The sequence below is a fragment of the Macaca fascicularis genome, chromosome 9 (assembly GCF_037993035.2).
Source record: "Macaca fascicularis isolate 582-1 chromosome 9, T2T-MFA8v1.1".
In the NCBI taxonomy this organism is placed as follows: domain Eukaryota; kingdom Metazoa; phylum Chordata; class Mammalia; order Primates; family Cercopithecidae; genus Macaca; species Macaca fascicularis.
Genome location: NC_088383.1, coordinates 32,643,226 through 32,658,388, shown reverse-complemented (window position 1 = coordinate 32,658,388; position 15,163 = coordinate 32,643,226). Strand labels below are relative to the sequence as shown.

The following is a 15,163-nucleotide window of genomic DNA, read 5'->3' as shown; positions in this document are numbered from 1 at the left end:
GATGACTTTGGACAATGACCCTGTGGCCCCCGCAGGGCTCGCACCCTCAGGGCCGTGGAAGGCTGAATGCTGACCGACTGGTTCTGCCCTGGAGCGGCCCTCCGCGTCCCAGGGGTCTCCTCAGTCCAGAGTGTGCACCTGTGCCCTGGCGACCCCGGCAATGGACTCAGTGCCCCGAGTCCCTTTCCGTCCCCCGGAGGCTGCGTGCGGCACTTTTTCGGGTGTCCCAGTGGAATTTCCGGGCCCGTGAACGACTGACCCACACCCGGCCGCAGCTCCAGGGGCCGAGGAAGGGAGCGGCAGGGCACACGGCAGGGCTGTCTTTGCCCGGGCTCCATTCATGCCACCCTGGCGCTCTGTCCGCCCTTCCCTGGTTCTCCCTACGAGCGTTTTCTTAACGCTTCCCACTCTTTGTTTACAAAGTGCGAGCCCCCTTGGCCGCCGACTCCCACGTCGGCCCGAGTCCCCACACCGTACCCTGGCTGCGCCCCCGTCCGGATCCCTGCCAGCCGCCACACCCCGCGCCACCCCCGACAGTCCCGGACACCCGCGCCCGCCCCGCGCTCCCGCGCCGTCACGTGAGCCTCCCGCCCCGCCCCCGCACGTCACGTGAGCCCCGCCCTGCGCCCCGCCCCCGCCCCCGCGCCGGCGCGCTCCGACGTGCCCTGGAACTTACCCTCCCTCAGAGGCCAGCCTGCGGGGACTGGTCGGCAGCGGCCGTCGCCGTGTGAGCGCTCTCCCGGCTCGCGTCGCCGACCCGCAGCCGCGGGACGGACTAAGGAGGGAGCCGCCCGCCGCGAGGCCGCCGGGCTCCGGGTGAGGTGCAGGGCGTGTGTCTTGGCGGACGGAGGGCAGGTTGGCGAGGCGCTGCACAAAGGCGCGCCGGGGTCGGGCTGTGCCCGCCAAGGGCGGTGTAGTCGGGGGGAGGCGTGTGCGGGAGGCGCGGCGGCGGCGGCGCCGAGGTGCGCGCGAGGGGAGGTCGGGCACGCAGCGAGGGGCTCCGGACGCGGGGGTGGGCGCCGGGGGGGAGGGGGCCGGCGCAGCCTATTGGCTGACGTGGGCAAGAGGGTTTAAATGGCCCGAAGTTGTGGCTCCTCTGCCCCCTGGGTTTCCTGACTTCCTGTGTGAGGGCAGCGCCCGCCCGCCCCGCCCCCAGGGAGGAGAGTGTGAGGGTGCGCGCGCGTGTGTGCACAGGGCGGGTGTGTGCGTGTCTATGTGCAAAAGGCGGGTGTGTGCGTGCTCGTGTGTCTGCAAAAGGCGGGTGTGTGTGCGTGTGTGTGCAAAAGGCCGGGCCGGCCCCTCCCGCGCCATGGGCCCACTCCCTAACCGCAGTGGGGCTCGCAGGCCTCCACCCACCCGGGGGGGCCACGTGGGGCGTCCCTCCAGGACTGTTGACCTTAAACTGGACACTTTCTTCTTTGCGGTTTTTCCCGATGCCCTGCCCCTGCTGGATGGACGTGCATTTGCTCCCCTCCAGCTTCCCTGGGCGGAATCTCCTCAAAGTCCTTGAATTGAAAAATCCTCTTTACCAGCGTGCAGCCCGCCTCCCATCTCAGGGGAGCTGGTTGTCTTCTCAGAACGGCTGTCCTTTACGCGTTGCTACCTTAAGTGACTGCAGACCCTTTGAGAAGAAATGGCCACACGGTCCTTGTTAGAGAAAAAGGCACGCCCTTCAGCTTTGGAGGCGTGTGATGTTTTCCTTTTGACTGCAGCTGCAGTTTTGTAAATGTATTTTCAAAGGCTAAAGCGCAACGTTGAAAGTACACCTTTGTCGAAAGTTCTAATGTCTTCCCATGTGGAGTGTTTGTTGTGGGTAGAGGCTTTTAGCACTCTAATAACACGATTGGTTGTGGCTGACTTTTGGGTTAATCATGACATAGAGAAGTAGATTTTATCGAGTATTTAGGCGTGCGTTCCTAAAGGGAGGTCGTGGAGGAAGGAAGGCTCACGCGGGTTCTGGTTCAGGTTCTGCCACCCGACTTCTAGAGGTTAGACCTTGGGAGACGCCGTGTGTTTCAGTGGAAGTGTTAAAAAGTAACTAGCCCCTAGCCACTCTTTCGTGCTTAAAAGTCGGGAACGATGGCCTAGATATGTATTTATTTGTCCATATCGCTTTTTCTTTACCTGATCTATAGGAAGGTGTTTTACAGAATGGGTTATCTTCTTCCACCTCCTCTGGTCTGAATAGGCAGTCTGGCTCCTGGCGCAGTATTTTTTTTTTTCTTTGTTTATAAATTGCTTTGGAAACGTTTCAGAGCTGGGTTTTGAGAGCCCAAAGCAGGCAGTGAAAGCGTGACCCCGACCCATGCCACCTGAGGAGCCAGACTGTCTGGGCATATATGTGCGACCCCTGGTTGCATGTGGCTCCTCTGTTCTAAAGGAGTTTCTCTGTTGGGGAAAAAGAACCCCCAAAAGTGTAGTATAACAAATTATGTGTGTGTCTGTATATTTACACCCCAGTATTTATTGATAGATTTTTGTTCGTACTTCATTAAGCTGGAGAAGATTGATGACTCGTTGATTCTTAAGATAATACCGTCTGTATAGATTAGTTGTTCATATATAATTATCAATACGTTACATCTCTTTCGGTTTTGTATTTAATACCAGTTGTTTCGAGGTGCAAGTGAAAGTAGGTAAGTGCTGTAGAAAAACAGCATGTTACTTGTAGTTAATCATTTGGCTTTTCTTTAATTAGAAAGTATCTGCTTAGTGGTTGTTTAGTAGGCTGATAGAAAGTGAACTTTACAAATTTTTAAGTACTCTATGTAAGTGACATTACTGAAAATAATAAGGATAATTAAAATTTTTAAATGGAGTAAAAACTAAATAGTGATCTGTAAAACTGTTAAACAGTAGTACTAATATTTTACTTACCTGAGAAAATGGGCATTACAGTTTTATAATAAATCATGGGAGAGAAAAGTGAAATTAAACTTGTGTCCTGTATTTAACAATTTTGGCTAGAATTGCAAATATGCACTATTTTGTAGTATGAATCAGATGTGAAAGGTGTCGTAGTACGACATAGCATCCCTGTGCTTCAAATCGGGCTTTTCAGATATCTCTTTTGAGGAACCTATTGGGCCACTGTCCTTGTGGTTTTTTTTTTTTGTTGTTGTTCAGTTAACTGGCCCCGGCTCACTGGTATGTGGCTTTGCTGTGATTCAGCCATTTCCCTATTACTTTCACTGACTTCATGGACTTAATGAATATTCTGCAGTTTCGTTTTGCAATTGATGAGCTTTTTATTTGAACTGAACTGCCAAATGGTGTAGTCTCTAAGCCTCTTTCGCGTGTTGATAATCTAGAGCTTCTCCGACTCCAGTGTGCGTAGGAATCACCTGCACTTGTAATAGCCACGTGGTCATGTGGATGCTGTTCTGCCAGACCACAGACCACTGCTGTCCAATAGGAATGTAATGCCTCTATAAATTACTTGCTCTTAAAGTTTCTAGTATTCACATTATAAAAAGTAAGCACGTGGAAAAAAAGTGAAATAAATGAATATATTTTACTCAGTATATTCACGATGTCATTTTAACATGTAATCAATATGAAAATTATTAATGAGATGTTTTATGCTCTTTACATTGGACCAGGTGTTTTGAAATATCACGTGTGTTTTATTTACACTTAGAGCATTTCTCAATTTGCATTAGACACATTTGACTAGTGGCTACTGTAATGAACAACAGTTTTGGAGTCTAAAGTGTAGACCATTGTTATTCTTAGTGTATTTTCAGATTGGCCCCATCAGCAATCCTTGGGAATGTAAATTTTAGGGCCCCACCTCATTCCAGTTGTTGTTAGAATATCTAGGGCTAGGGCCTGTAATCTGTGGTTTGACTCTCTGGGATATGGCTACAAAATGCGTATGTGGCATTCTGGATGGGACCCTGGAACAGAAAAAGGACGTTAGGAGAATACTAAGGAAATCTGAACAGAATGTGGAAATGGTTATGTGTCAGTGCTGGTTCATTGAATATGACAAATGTACCAGTACTAACATAAGTTGTTAATAGGGGTAACTGGGTCCAGAGTACGTGGGAACTCTTTGGACTATCTTTGCAGTAATTATGTAAATCTAAAACTCTTTTAAAATAAGAAGTTTATTTTTTAAAAAAGAAGTTCTTCAGATTATTCCATTGCTCACTAAAAATTTGAGAATCCAGTGATCTAGATCATTAATCACTTACACTGCTGCAGCTTGGTTGGGCAGGATGGTGGCCAGTATTGGGTCTGGTAGGATAATAATAATAGTTTTTTTGTGATAAGACCTAAAACTTCTAAAGCACTTGCCATGCGCCATGCACTGTATCAAGTGCCTTACACACATTTACTTAATTCTCCCAATATGCAGTATGTACTGTTTTTTTTTTTTTTTTTTTTTTTTTTTTTTGAGGCGGAGTCTCGCTCTGTCGCCCAGGCTGGAGTGCAGTGGCGCGATCTCGGCTCACTGCAAGCTCCGCCTCCCGGGTTCCCGCCATTCTCCTGCCTCAGCCTCCCGAGTAGCTGGGACTACAGGCGCCGCCACCACGCCCGGCTAATTTTTTTTGTATTTTTAGTGGAGACGGGGTTTCATTGTGTTAGCCAGGATGGTCTCGATCTCCTGACCTCGTGATCCGCCCGTCTCGGCCTCCCAAAGTGCTGGGATTACAGGCTTGAGCCACCGCGCCCGGCCTGCAGTATGTACTGTTAATAAAATGCACCTTGCAGATGGAAAAAACTGAAGCCCAGAGAGGTTAAATGACTTGTCCGGAGTCACACAGCAAGAGCCAGAGACAGGATGTTTTATAAATTATCAGTGCATTTGTGACTATTTTTCTACTCTCACAACTTTTGCTTCCTTGAGTAAGCACTGATTAATATAGTTACTCTGTGACGTCTGAAAGTTACAAAGTTCTTTTTCTTTTTTCTCACAAAGATCTGTTGAGGTTTGTATTGTTTGCTTTGTTTTACAGATAAGTTAAGGTGCCTACGGTCCTGAGAGCTGATAAATGGCAAAACCTAGATTTAAAATTTAGACCTCTGACTCCAAGTTCTGTGCTCTTTTCCCGCACCACAGCAGAATTCATAATATGTTATGAGGTTAGAGTGACATCTTTTAAAGTTGGCTGAAAATTTCCTATATTTTGCTACATAATATGTATTTTTTAATTTCAGTTTTTTAAAGGTATAATATACATGCATAAAATACAATAACATTCAACAATAAAAAAGGGTTAACTATGGTGACAACTTGAATGAATCTCAAAAGCATTAATCTAAGTGAAACATGTCAGACACAGAAGGCTACATACTATATGATTTGTATTTTTCTATTATCACAGCTTTTGCTTCCTTGAGTAAGCAGTGATTGATGTGATACCATCTATCATTCTTTATACCTAAGTGATTTTTTTCACGTTTTCTCTTTCCGTTCTTACAAGGTTTTTTTGAGGTTTGTACTGTTTCCTATTTTAGAGATGGATTGTGCCACAATTTGTATTCACAAGTTCGTAGGCCTTTTTGAGTTTTCAATTTCTGGCCATTATGAATGTTCATGTAAGGCCTTTGTGTGGAGTTATGTTTTCATTTCTCTTGGGTAAATACCTAGAAGAGGGATTGCTGGATCATATGGTAAGTGTATGTTTAACTTTATTAGAAATTACCAAATTATTTTCCAAAGTGGTTGTATCATTTTGCATTTCCACCAGCAATGAAGAGAATTCCAGTTGCTGGTATCTTTACCATACAAAACACTCTGTGTTTTTGAAAGCCGTCTGGTAGGTGGGTAGTGATATCTGGTTGTTTTAATTTGCATCATTAGGGTTTTAACAGTTTTTTTTTTTTTAGAGTTTTGAGGTAAAATTGCTGTATAACAAGCTGCACATACATATTTTAAGTGTACAATTTGAAGAGTTTTGATGTATGTATATACCTGTGAAACCACTACCATTTTCAAGATAATGAACATGTCTTTCACCCATCAGAAATTTCCTTGAGCTCCTATGTAATTCGTTCCCCATGTCCCTTGGCAACTATTGCTCTGCTTTCCGTCACTATCAATTAGTTTGATTCTAGGAAATCAATTTTCTAGAATTTTATGCAGATGGACTCATGTAGTATGGATTCTGGTCTGGATTTTTTTTTTCACTCAATAAAATTATTTTGAGATTCATCCAGTTTGCTGTGTGTATCAGTAGTTCATTCCTTTTTATTGCTGAGTGATATTCCATTGTGTGGATATACCACAATTAGTTTATTCAATTGTTGATTGACATGCGAGTTTCTCTTTGTTACAAATGAAGCTCCTGTCTTTGTGTGGACATATGCTTTAATTTTTGTTGGTAAATACCTAAGAGTAAAATCCCTGAATCATGTGGTAGATGCATATTTAACATTTTAAGCATCTGCCAAACTTATTTCAAATGCTGGTTCGGTTTTACATCCTCACCAGCTTTGTGTGTGAGTTCCAGTGGCTCTGCATTCTCAAAAACACTGGTATGACCCGACTTAGCCATTCTATGAGATGTGTGGTGACATTTCTTTCTTTTTGGTTTTAATTTGCATTTTCCTGATGACTAAAGATGTTGGGCCTAGTTTCATGAGCCTGTTTACCATCTGTAGCTCTTTGGATAAGTTTATTTGAATCTTTTGCCTGTTTTTTTTTTTTTTTTTTTTTTCCTGTTAGATGGGGTCTTGCTCTGTCACCCCCCCAGGCTGGAGTACAGTGGCATGTTCACAGTTCACTGCAGTCTCGAACTCCCAGGGTCAAACAGGTTTTCCACTTTAGCCTCTCAAGTAGCTGTGACTACAGGTGTGCAGCACCATGCCCAACTAATTTTGTAAACTTTTTTTGTGGAGATGGTTTCATGCTGTGTTGTCCAGGTTGGTTTTGAACTCATGACCTCAAGTGATCCTCTTGTCTCGACCTCCTAAAACCCTGGAATTACAGGTGTGAGCTACCTTACCTAACCTATGATTTTTTCTTTTTTATAATGTCTTTGGTTTTGGTTGAATGGAGTTGGGATGTTTTCTCTCTTTTTTTTTTTTGAGAGATTTATGTAGAATTGTAGTAACTTCTTTACATTTTTGGTAAAATTCACCAGCGAAGCTGCCTGGGCCAGTTTTCTTTGTGGAAAGCTTTTAAAGACAAATTCTGTTTATTTAATAGATACAGGGAGTATTCAGGTTATCTGTTCATTCTTTAGCAAGCTTTGGTTATTTGTATCTTTCAAGAAATTTGTTAGAAGGTTAGCATGCACCTGTAGTCCCAGCTATTCAGGAGGCTGAGTCTAGGAGGATTGTTTGAGCCCAGGAATTAGAGGCTGCAGTGAGCTATGATTATGCTGCTGCACTCCAGCTTGGGCAACAGAGCAAGACCCTGTCTTTTTTAAAAAACAAAACGAAACAAAACAAAAAAAAACATTTGTCTACTTCATCTGGATTGTTGAATTTATTGGCATAAAGTTGTTCATAGTATTTTCTATTTTCCTTTTGATGTCTTCAGGATCTGTAGTTATGTCTCTGGTTACCTTTTTGATAATTTGTTTCTTTTCTCTTTTGTTCCCATTAGTTTGGCTAGAGGATTGTCAATTTTACTGATCTGTGCATTTTTGTTTGTTTGTTTGTTTGTTTTTTTGAGACAGAGTCTCGCTCTGTTTCCCAGGCTGGAGTGCAGTGGCATGATCTCAGCTCACTGCAGCCTTTGCCTCCTGGACCCAAGTGATCCTCCCACCTCAGCCTCCTGAGTAGCTGGGACCACAGGCACATGCCAACCACACCTGGCTAATTTTTTGTACTTTTGGTAGATGTGGGGTTTCACCACGTTGCCCGGGGTGGCCTTGAACTTCTAAGCTCAGGTGATCCACCTGTCTTGGCCTCCCTCAGTGCTGGGATTATAGGTGTGAGCCATTGCGCCTGGGCAGTTTTACTGCTCTTAAAGAACCAGCCTCTGGTTTCATTGATTTTTCTCTCTACATTTTTCTGTTTCCTTTTAATTGCTTTCTGCTCTAATCTTTTTCATATCTTTTCTTCTACAAACTTTTTTTTCTTTTTCTTTTTTTTTTTGAGATAGAGCCTTGCTCTGTCACCCAGGCTGGAATGCAGTGGCACAATCTCGGCCCACTGCAACCTCTGCCTCCTGGGTTCAAGTCATTCTCCTGCCTCAGCTTCCCCAGTAGCTGGGATTACAGGTGTGCACCACCATGCTCAGCTAATTTTTGTATTTTTAGTAGAGACAGGGTTTCACCATATTGGTTAGGCTGGTCTTGAACTCCTGACCTCATGATCCGCCCACCTCTGCCTCCCAAAGTGCTGGGATTACAGGTGTGATCCACCGCGCCCGACCTCTGCAAACTTTGGATTTAATTTACTCTTCTTTACCTTCTTAGAGTGGAAGCTTATGTCATTGATGTGAGACTTTGTTTTTTTCTGGCATTTAGTGCTGTAAATTTTCTCTGAGCACTGCTTTAGCTGTATCCCACAAATTTTGAAATCACATGTTTTCATTTTCATTCGGTACACATTTCCCGTTTGGTTTCTTTTTTCTTTTTTGAGACATTGTTTCACTCTCACCAAAGCTGGAGTGCAGCAGCACAAACTGCAGCCTCGACTTCCTGGGCTCCTATAGTCCTCTTACCTCAGCCTCCCTTAGTAGCTGGGACTACAGGTGCATATCACCATGCCTTGCTAGTTTTTTTGTTTGTGTGTTTTAGTTTTTGTAGAGATGGGGTCTCACCAGGAGTTCAAAACTCGCCAGACTGGTCTTGAACTCCTGGCCTCAAGTGATCCTCCCACCTCCGACTCCCAAAGAGCTGGTATTACATGCGTTAGCCACTTGTTCAGCCTGTCATCGTCTTTGACTACTGACTCATTTAGAAGTGTGTTGCTTAGATTCCAAAAACAATTTTGGGGTTTTTAAGATACTTTTTAAGAGTTTCTAATTTAATTTTATTGTGATTAGAGAATATACTTTACATGATTTCAGTTCTTTTCAGTTTATTAAGGCTTGTTCCATGGCCGAGGATGTGGTATACAGGAACTTGGGTTTGTAAGAAACTACTAAACTGGCTGTGCTATTTAGCACTCTCACTAACACTATATAAATGCTCTAGTTTCTAGAGTCCTTGCTAGCACTGTGAATTGTCTCTTTAAAAAAAAAAAACAAACAACTTTATTGTAGTTGATGTGTAGTGATACCTAATTTTGGCTTTAGTTTACATTATTGGTTTTTATTCTTGTTAAAATTAATTTGAATAAAACTTACAAATCATGGAGTGTAAGTGCAACTTTTCAGTTTTCTTTTCTTTTTTTTTTTTTTTGAGACGGAGTCTCGCTCTGTCGCCTAGGCTGAAGTGCAATGGTGCAGTCTTGGCTCACTGCAACCTCTGCCTCCTGGGTTCAAGCGATTTTCCTGCCTCAGCCTCCCGAGTAGCTGGGATTACAGGCACTTACCACCATGCCTGGCTAATTTTTGTATTTTTAGTAGAGATGAGGTTTCACCATGTTAGTCAGGCTGGTCTGGAATTGCTGACCTTGTGATCCGCCCGCCTCGGCCTCCCAAAGTGCTGGGATTACAGGCATGAGCCACTGCGCCCAGCTACTTTTCAGCTTTCTAAGAGTTTGAATGTTATTTGCTTTTTTTTTTTTTTTTTTTTTTTTTGAGACGGAGTCTCGCTCTGTCGCCCAGGCTGGAGTGCAGTGGCGCGATCTCGGCTCACTGCAAGCTCCGCCTCCCGGGTTCACGCCATTCTCCTGCCTCAGCCTCCCGAGTAGCTGGGACTACAGGCGCCCACAACCGCGCCCGGCTAATTTTTTGTATTTTTAGTAGAGACGGGGTTTCACCGTGTTCTCGATTTATTTGCTTTTTATATTTACTTTTTTTTTTGGAGACGGAGTCTCGCTCTGTCACCCAGGCTGGAGTGCAGTTGCGCGATCTCGGCTCACTGCAACCTCCGCCTCCCAGGTTCGGGAGATTCTCCTGCCTTGAGTAGCTGGGATTACAGGCACATGCCACCACGGCCAGCTAATTTTTGTATTTTTAGTAGAGATGAGGTTTCACCATGTCGGTCAGGCCGGTCTGGAGCTCCTGACCTCGTAATCCGCCCACCTTGGCCTCCCAAAGTGCTGGGATGATTGGCTTGAGCCACCGCACCTGGCCAATCTTTACTTTTTTTTTTTTTTCCCCCAAGGTGGAGTCTCGCTGTGTTGCCCAGGCTGGAGGTGCAGTGGTGTGATCTCAGCTCACTGCAAGCTCCGCCTCCCGGGTTCACACCATTCTCCTGCCTCAGCCTCCTGAGTAGCTGGGACTACAGGCGCCCACCACCACGCCCAGCTAATTTTTTTGTATTTTTAATAGAGACGGTTTCACCATGCGTGCCAGGATGGTCTCCATCTCCTGAACCTCGTGATCCACCCACCTCAGCCTCCCCAAGTGCTGGGATTACAGGCGTGAGCCACTGCGCCTGGCCCTATATTTACTTTTAAAGAGGATTTGTAAGAGCTTCATGAGGATTTTAGTTACTTGTGGCTTTTGAGTAGATGGGTATAAGGTGATTTAAATTGTATACTACAATGTCTTTAGTGAAATATATATAACATGAAATTTACTGTTTGAACCATTTTTGAGTGTACAGTTGTGTGGCATCAAATAAGTTAACTTTATTGTCTAACCATCACCACCCTTCATCTCCAGAACTTTTTCATCTTTCTAAACTGAAACTCCATACCCATTAAACAGTAACTTCCTGTTGCTGTCTTTCTCCATCCCTTGGTAACCACCATTCTGCTTTCTGTCTTTATGAATTTGACTACTCTAGGTACCTCATATACATGAAGTTATGTAATATTTGCCCTTGTGTGACTGGCGATTTCCCTAAGCATAGTCTTGAGTTCATCCACATTGTACTGTCAGAATTTCCTTCCTTTTTAAGGCTGAATAATATTTTACTATGTATCACATTTTGTTTATTCATCCATGGATGGATATTTAGTTTGCTTCCACCTTTTGGCTATTGTGATTAATGCTGCTGTGAACATGGATATACAAATATCTGTTTGACTTCCTGTTTTCAATTCTTATGGGTGTATACCCAGAAGTGGAATTGCTGGATAATGTGATAATTGTATTTTCAGTTTTCTTGAGGAACTACCATACCATTTTCCCCAGTGGCTGTACTACTTTACATTTCCACCAGCAAAGCACAAGAGTTTTAGTTTCTCCACATCCTCACAAACATTCGTTATTTATTTAGTTATATTTATTTATTTATTGGAGACAAGGTCTTGCTCTGTTGCTCAGGTTGGAGTGCAGTGGCACAGTCACAGCCCACTGCAGCCTCAACTTCCAGGCTTGAGCGATTCTTTCACTTCAGCCTACTGCGTAGCTGGGACTACAGGCATGTGCCACCATCCCTGGCTATTTTTAAAATTTTTTTGTAGAGACAGGGCCTCGCTATGTTACTCAGGCTGGTCTTGAACTCCAGGTCTCAAGTGATCCTCCTGCCTTGGCCTCCGAAAGTATTGGGATTACAGGTATGAGCCACTGTACCTGGTCTATTTTTTAATTAAAAAAAAATGATAGCCATCCTGTTGGGTGCGAAGTGGTATCTCATGTTTGTGTGTGTGTGTGTGTTTGTTATTTCCTTAATGATTAGTAATATTCAGCGTCTTTGCAGGTTCTTACTGGCCACTTATATACAGATGCTCCTTAACTTATGGTGGTATTATGTTCTGATAAACTGATCATAAGTCAGAAATGTTGTGAGTCAAAAATGCATTTAAATTAGCCTGAGCAACATAGCAAGACCCTCATCTCTAAAAAGATTAAAAATTAGCTAGGCGTGATGGTATGTACCTGTAGTCCTAGCTACCAAGGAGGCTGAGACAGGAAGATTTCTTGAACCCAGGAGTTCGAGGCTGCAGTGAGCTTTGATGGTACCACTGCGCTCCAACCTAAGTGACAGAATGAGACCTCCATCTCTCAAAAGAAAACAAAGGTATTTGATATTCCAATAAACCCACCATAAAGTCAAGAAATTGTAACTGGAACCATTGTTAGTTGGGAACCGTCTGTATTTTCTTTTGAAAAATGTCTATTCAGGTTCTTTGCCCACCATGACTCTTGATATTCCAATGTTTATTTGAAGTAAACTGGCATAATTTAAACATTATAGAGTGTTTTCTCCTTTTTTGGGTGAATTACTGTTGTCTGACACTAGAACTTTGCAGTGGCCAGACTTAAATAATTGCTGCAGTTACAGATGTTTTTGCCTTTATTTTGTGGATTATATCTGTTTAAAACATGGGGGATTGGTAAACACATGAAAGTGATTGAATGTAAGTGATATTCAGAAGATCAAGAGAGTAATGTGTGTAGTTTCAGAATACCTGAATGGATTGGGGAGAAGATACCTGAGTAGCCAGTAGTGTTGTGAAGTGAATGTTTTTCTTCTAGAATAAGTTGTTAGGAAATCGAAAGTTCCATTGAACTTTTATAAAGACTAGGGTAATGATTTCTTTTCTTTTTTATTTTTTTTGAGACTGAGTCTTGCACCGTTGACCAGACTGGAGTGCTGGAGTGCAGTGGTGCGATCTCGGCTCACTGCAACCTCTGCCTCCTGTTCAAGCTATTCTCCTGCCTCATTCTCCCAAGTAGCTGGGCACATGCTACCATGCCTGGCTAATTTTAATATTTTTAATAGAGACGAGGTTTCACTGTGTCAGCCAGGCTGGTCTCGACCTCCTGACCTCAGGTGATCCACCAGCCTTAGCCTCCCAGAGTGCTGGGATTATAGGGGTGAGCCACCGCCCCCTGCCTGATATCTTATTATTATGTAACTTATGTAACTCCATGGACTAAGACTATGGGTGCGCGTGCCTTCCCCAAGAAAAACTGAGATGGTGTTACTACACGATCAGGTAGACGAGATGTCCCAGAGGCAAGATAAAAATTATGTGAACTATAAAAACATTAATTTTTGGCTGGGAGCAGTGGCTTACACCTGTGATCCCAGCACTTTGGGAGACCAAGGTGGGTGGATCACAAGGTCAGGAGCTTGAGACCAGCCTGGCCAACATGGTGAAACGCTGTCTCTACTAAAAATACAAAGAATAGCCTGGCACCGTGGCGGGCACCTGTAATCTCAGGTACTCAGGAGGCTGAGGCAGGAGAATCACTTGAACCCAGGAGGCAGAGGTTGCAGTGAGCCGAGATTGTGCCACTGCACTCTAGCCCTGGTGACAGAGCAAAGACTCCATCTCAAAAAAAAAAAAAAAAAAAGGTTAATTTATTTCTTCTTCTTTTAAAAAATGGATTATTATAGAAAATTCTTATTAAGAAATTAAAATATAGGACTTTGTGGTGTTGAGGGGTACAGAAGGAAGAAGCCATTGATTGGAGTGCAGTTAGAAGGGAGTGAAGAGAAAGCTTAAAAATGTAGACACAGAGTGATTGTCATAGAAGGATAGTTTCTTGGTTTTTTTTTTTTTTTTTTTGAGATGGAGTTTCGTTCTTGTTGCCCAGGCTGGAGTGCAGTGGCACGATCTTGGCTTGCTGCAACCTCCGTCTTCCAGGTTCAAGTGATCCTGCAGCCTCAGCCTCCCAAGTAGCTAGGATTACAGGCATGTACCACCACACCTGGCTAATATTTGTATTTTTAGTTGAGACAGAGTTTTACCATGTTGTCCAGGCTGATCTCGAACTCCCGACCTCAGGTAATCCCTCGCCTCACCCTCCCAAAGTGCTGTGATTACAGGTGTGAGCCACCATGCCCAGCTAGAAGGATAGTTTTAAAGGCTTATAATGTGGAACTATTTTGGACATGGGGAGCTTTTGATGAAATAATGGAATCTGAAGGGAAAAGGCTGTTAACCTGTTGGCTCAAGAAAAATTTTTTTGTTCCTTAGATTTTTTTTTAAACTCATTATGGGTTTTTTATTGTATAGGCTGTCTTCTTGGTATCTTTCATTGTTACATTAACACTCTCTTAGTGTGTGCAAGTAGATGTGAAGGGATGAAAACACAGCTTAATCTTTGGTGTCTTTTGATCAGAAAGGGCTTGGTCGGGGCTGTTTAATATAAAGTGTTGAGTTTGTGAATTTTTTTTGAGACAGGGTCTTGTTATGTCATCCCGGCTGGAGTGCACGAACAGCTCATTTCTGCCTCTATCGAACTCCTGGGCTTGAGTGATCCTCCCACTTCAGTCTCCTGAGTAGCTGGGACTACAAGCCTGCACCACCATGCCCAGCTAATTTTTTATTAAATTTTTTTGTAAAGATAGGGTCTCACTAGTTTGCCCATGCTGGTGAATTAAAAAAAAAAAAATACAGCGGGTCCTCACTTTCTACTTTGCTGTATATCTGAGTCAGCATTTACATCTCCGTGTATAGGAGATCATTTGAAAATAAGTTTGAGGCTGGGCGCAGTGGCTCATGCCTGTAATTCCAGCACTGTGGGAAGCTGAGGTGGGAGCATTGGTTGAGGCCAGGAGTGCCAGACCAGCCTGGGCAAAATACTGACATCCTGTCTCTCCAGAAAAATTAGAAATTTAGCTGGGCATGGTGGCATGCACCTGTGGTCCTAGCTACTCTGGAGGCTGAGCTGGAAGATTGCCTGAGACACAGAGGTCGAGGCTATGGTGAATTATGATGGCACCACTGCACTTTGACCTTGTTGACAGAGCAGGATCCTGCCTCTCCAAAAAAAAAAAAAAAAAAAAAAAAAGAGCTGGAATATTTGAAGATATAATAACCATTCAATAATGGAGAACCCTAGTACTTCTTGAATAATTGTAATTTATGTTTTGATGAGAAAAACAGGCATTGTGATTTGCTGTAAACACAGTGTTTAAAGGTAAAGAACAAAAGAAATGCATTTGTAAGTTGTTTAAATTATTTAAACATGGGGCAGCATAATGTAAGATGTTATTATGAATATGAGCTAGATATGCATGGCATTAATTTTAAATTGAGTTTTAGGTTCAGAACACAATTGCCTAGTAATAAGCATTTAAATCAAGTATTTAAAATCTAGTTTGTGGGAAAGTCATTATGGCACTACTGGATGCCTTGTACCTGCCCATCTTGCATAGTTCTTGCCCCTTTGCTAGAATCCGCCATTTCTCCGAAGACCTCTGGTCCTTTTATTGGGAGAATGATGCAAGAAGCCACAGCTGAG

At 43.6% G+C, this 15,163-nt stretch overlaps 1 protein-coding gene and 1 long non-coding RNA gene across 20 annotated transcripts in view; one reads left to right on the top strand and one right to left on the bottom strand.

The window, feature by feature from the left end:
- Positions 1-1,098, bottom strand: part of LOC135965049 (uncharacterized) — a 28,042-nt gene extending 26,944 nt beyond the window's left edge. The window contains exon 1 of one of the 2 annotated variants that reach the window (XR_010577893.2): positions 677-1,098. This is a non-coding gene — a long non-coding RNA (uncharacterized lncRNA). The remainder of the gene's footprint in view (positions 1-676) is intronic. The other variant, XR_012417567.1, reaches the window with a different exon arrangement.
- The window catches only part of ARHGAP12 (Rho GTPase activating protein 12), a 149,525-nt gene continuing 135,060 nt past the window's right edge, over positions 699-15,163 (top strand). For all 18 annotated transcript variants that reach the window (XM_065520507.2, XM_074001363.1, XM_074001362.1 and 15 more), the window contains exon 1: positions 699-816. The gene's annotated coding sequence lies outside the window, so the exon portion shown is untranslated. The remainder of the gene's footprint in view (positions 817-15,163) is intronic.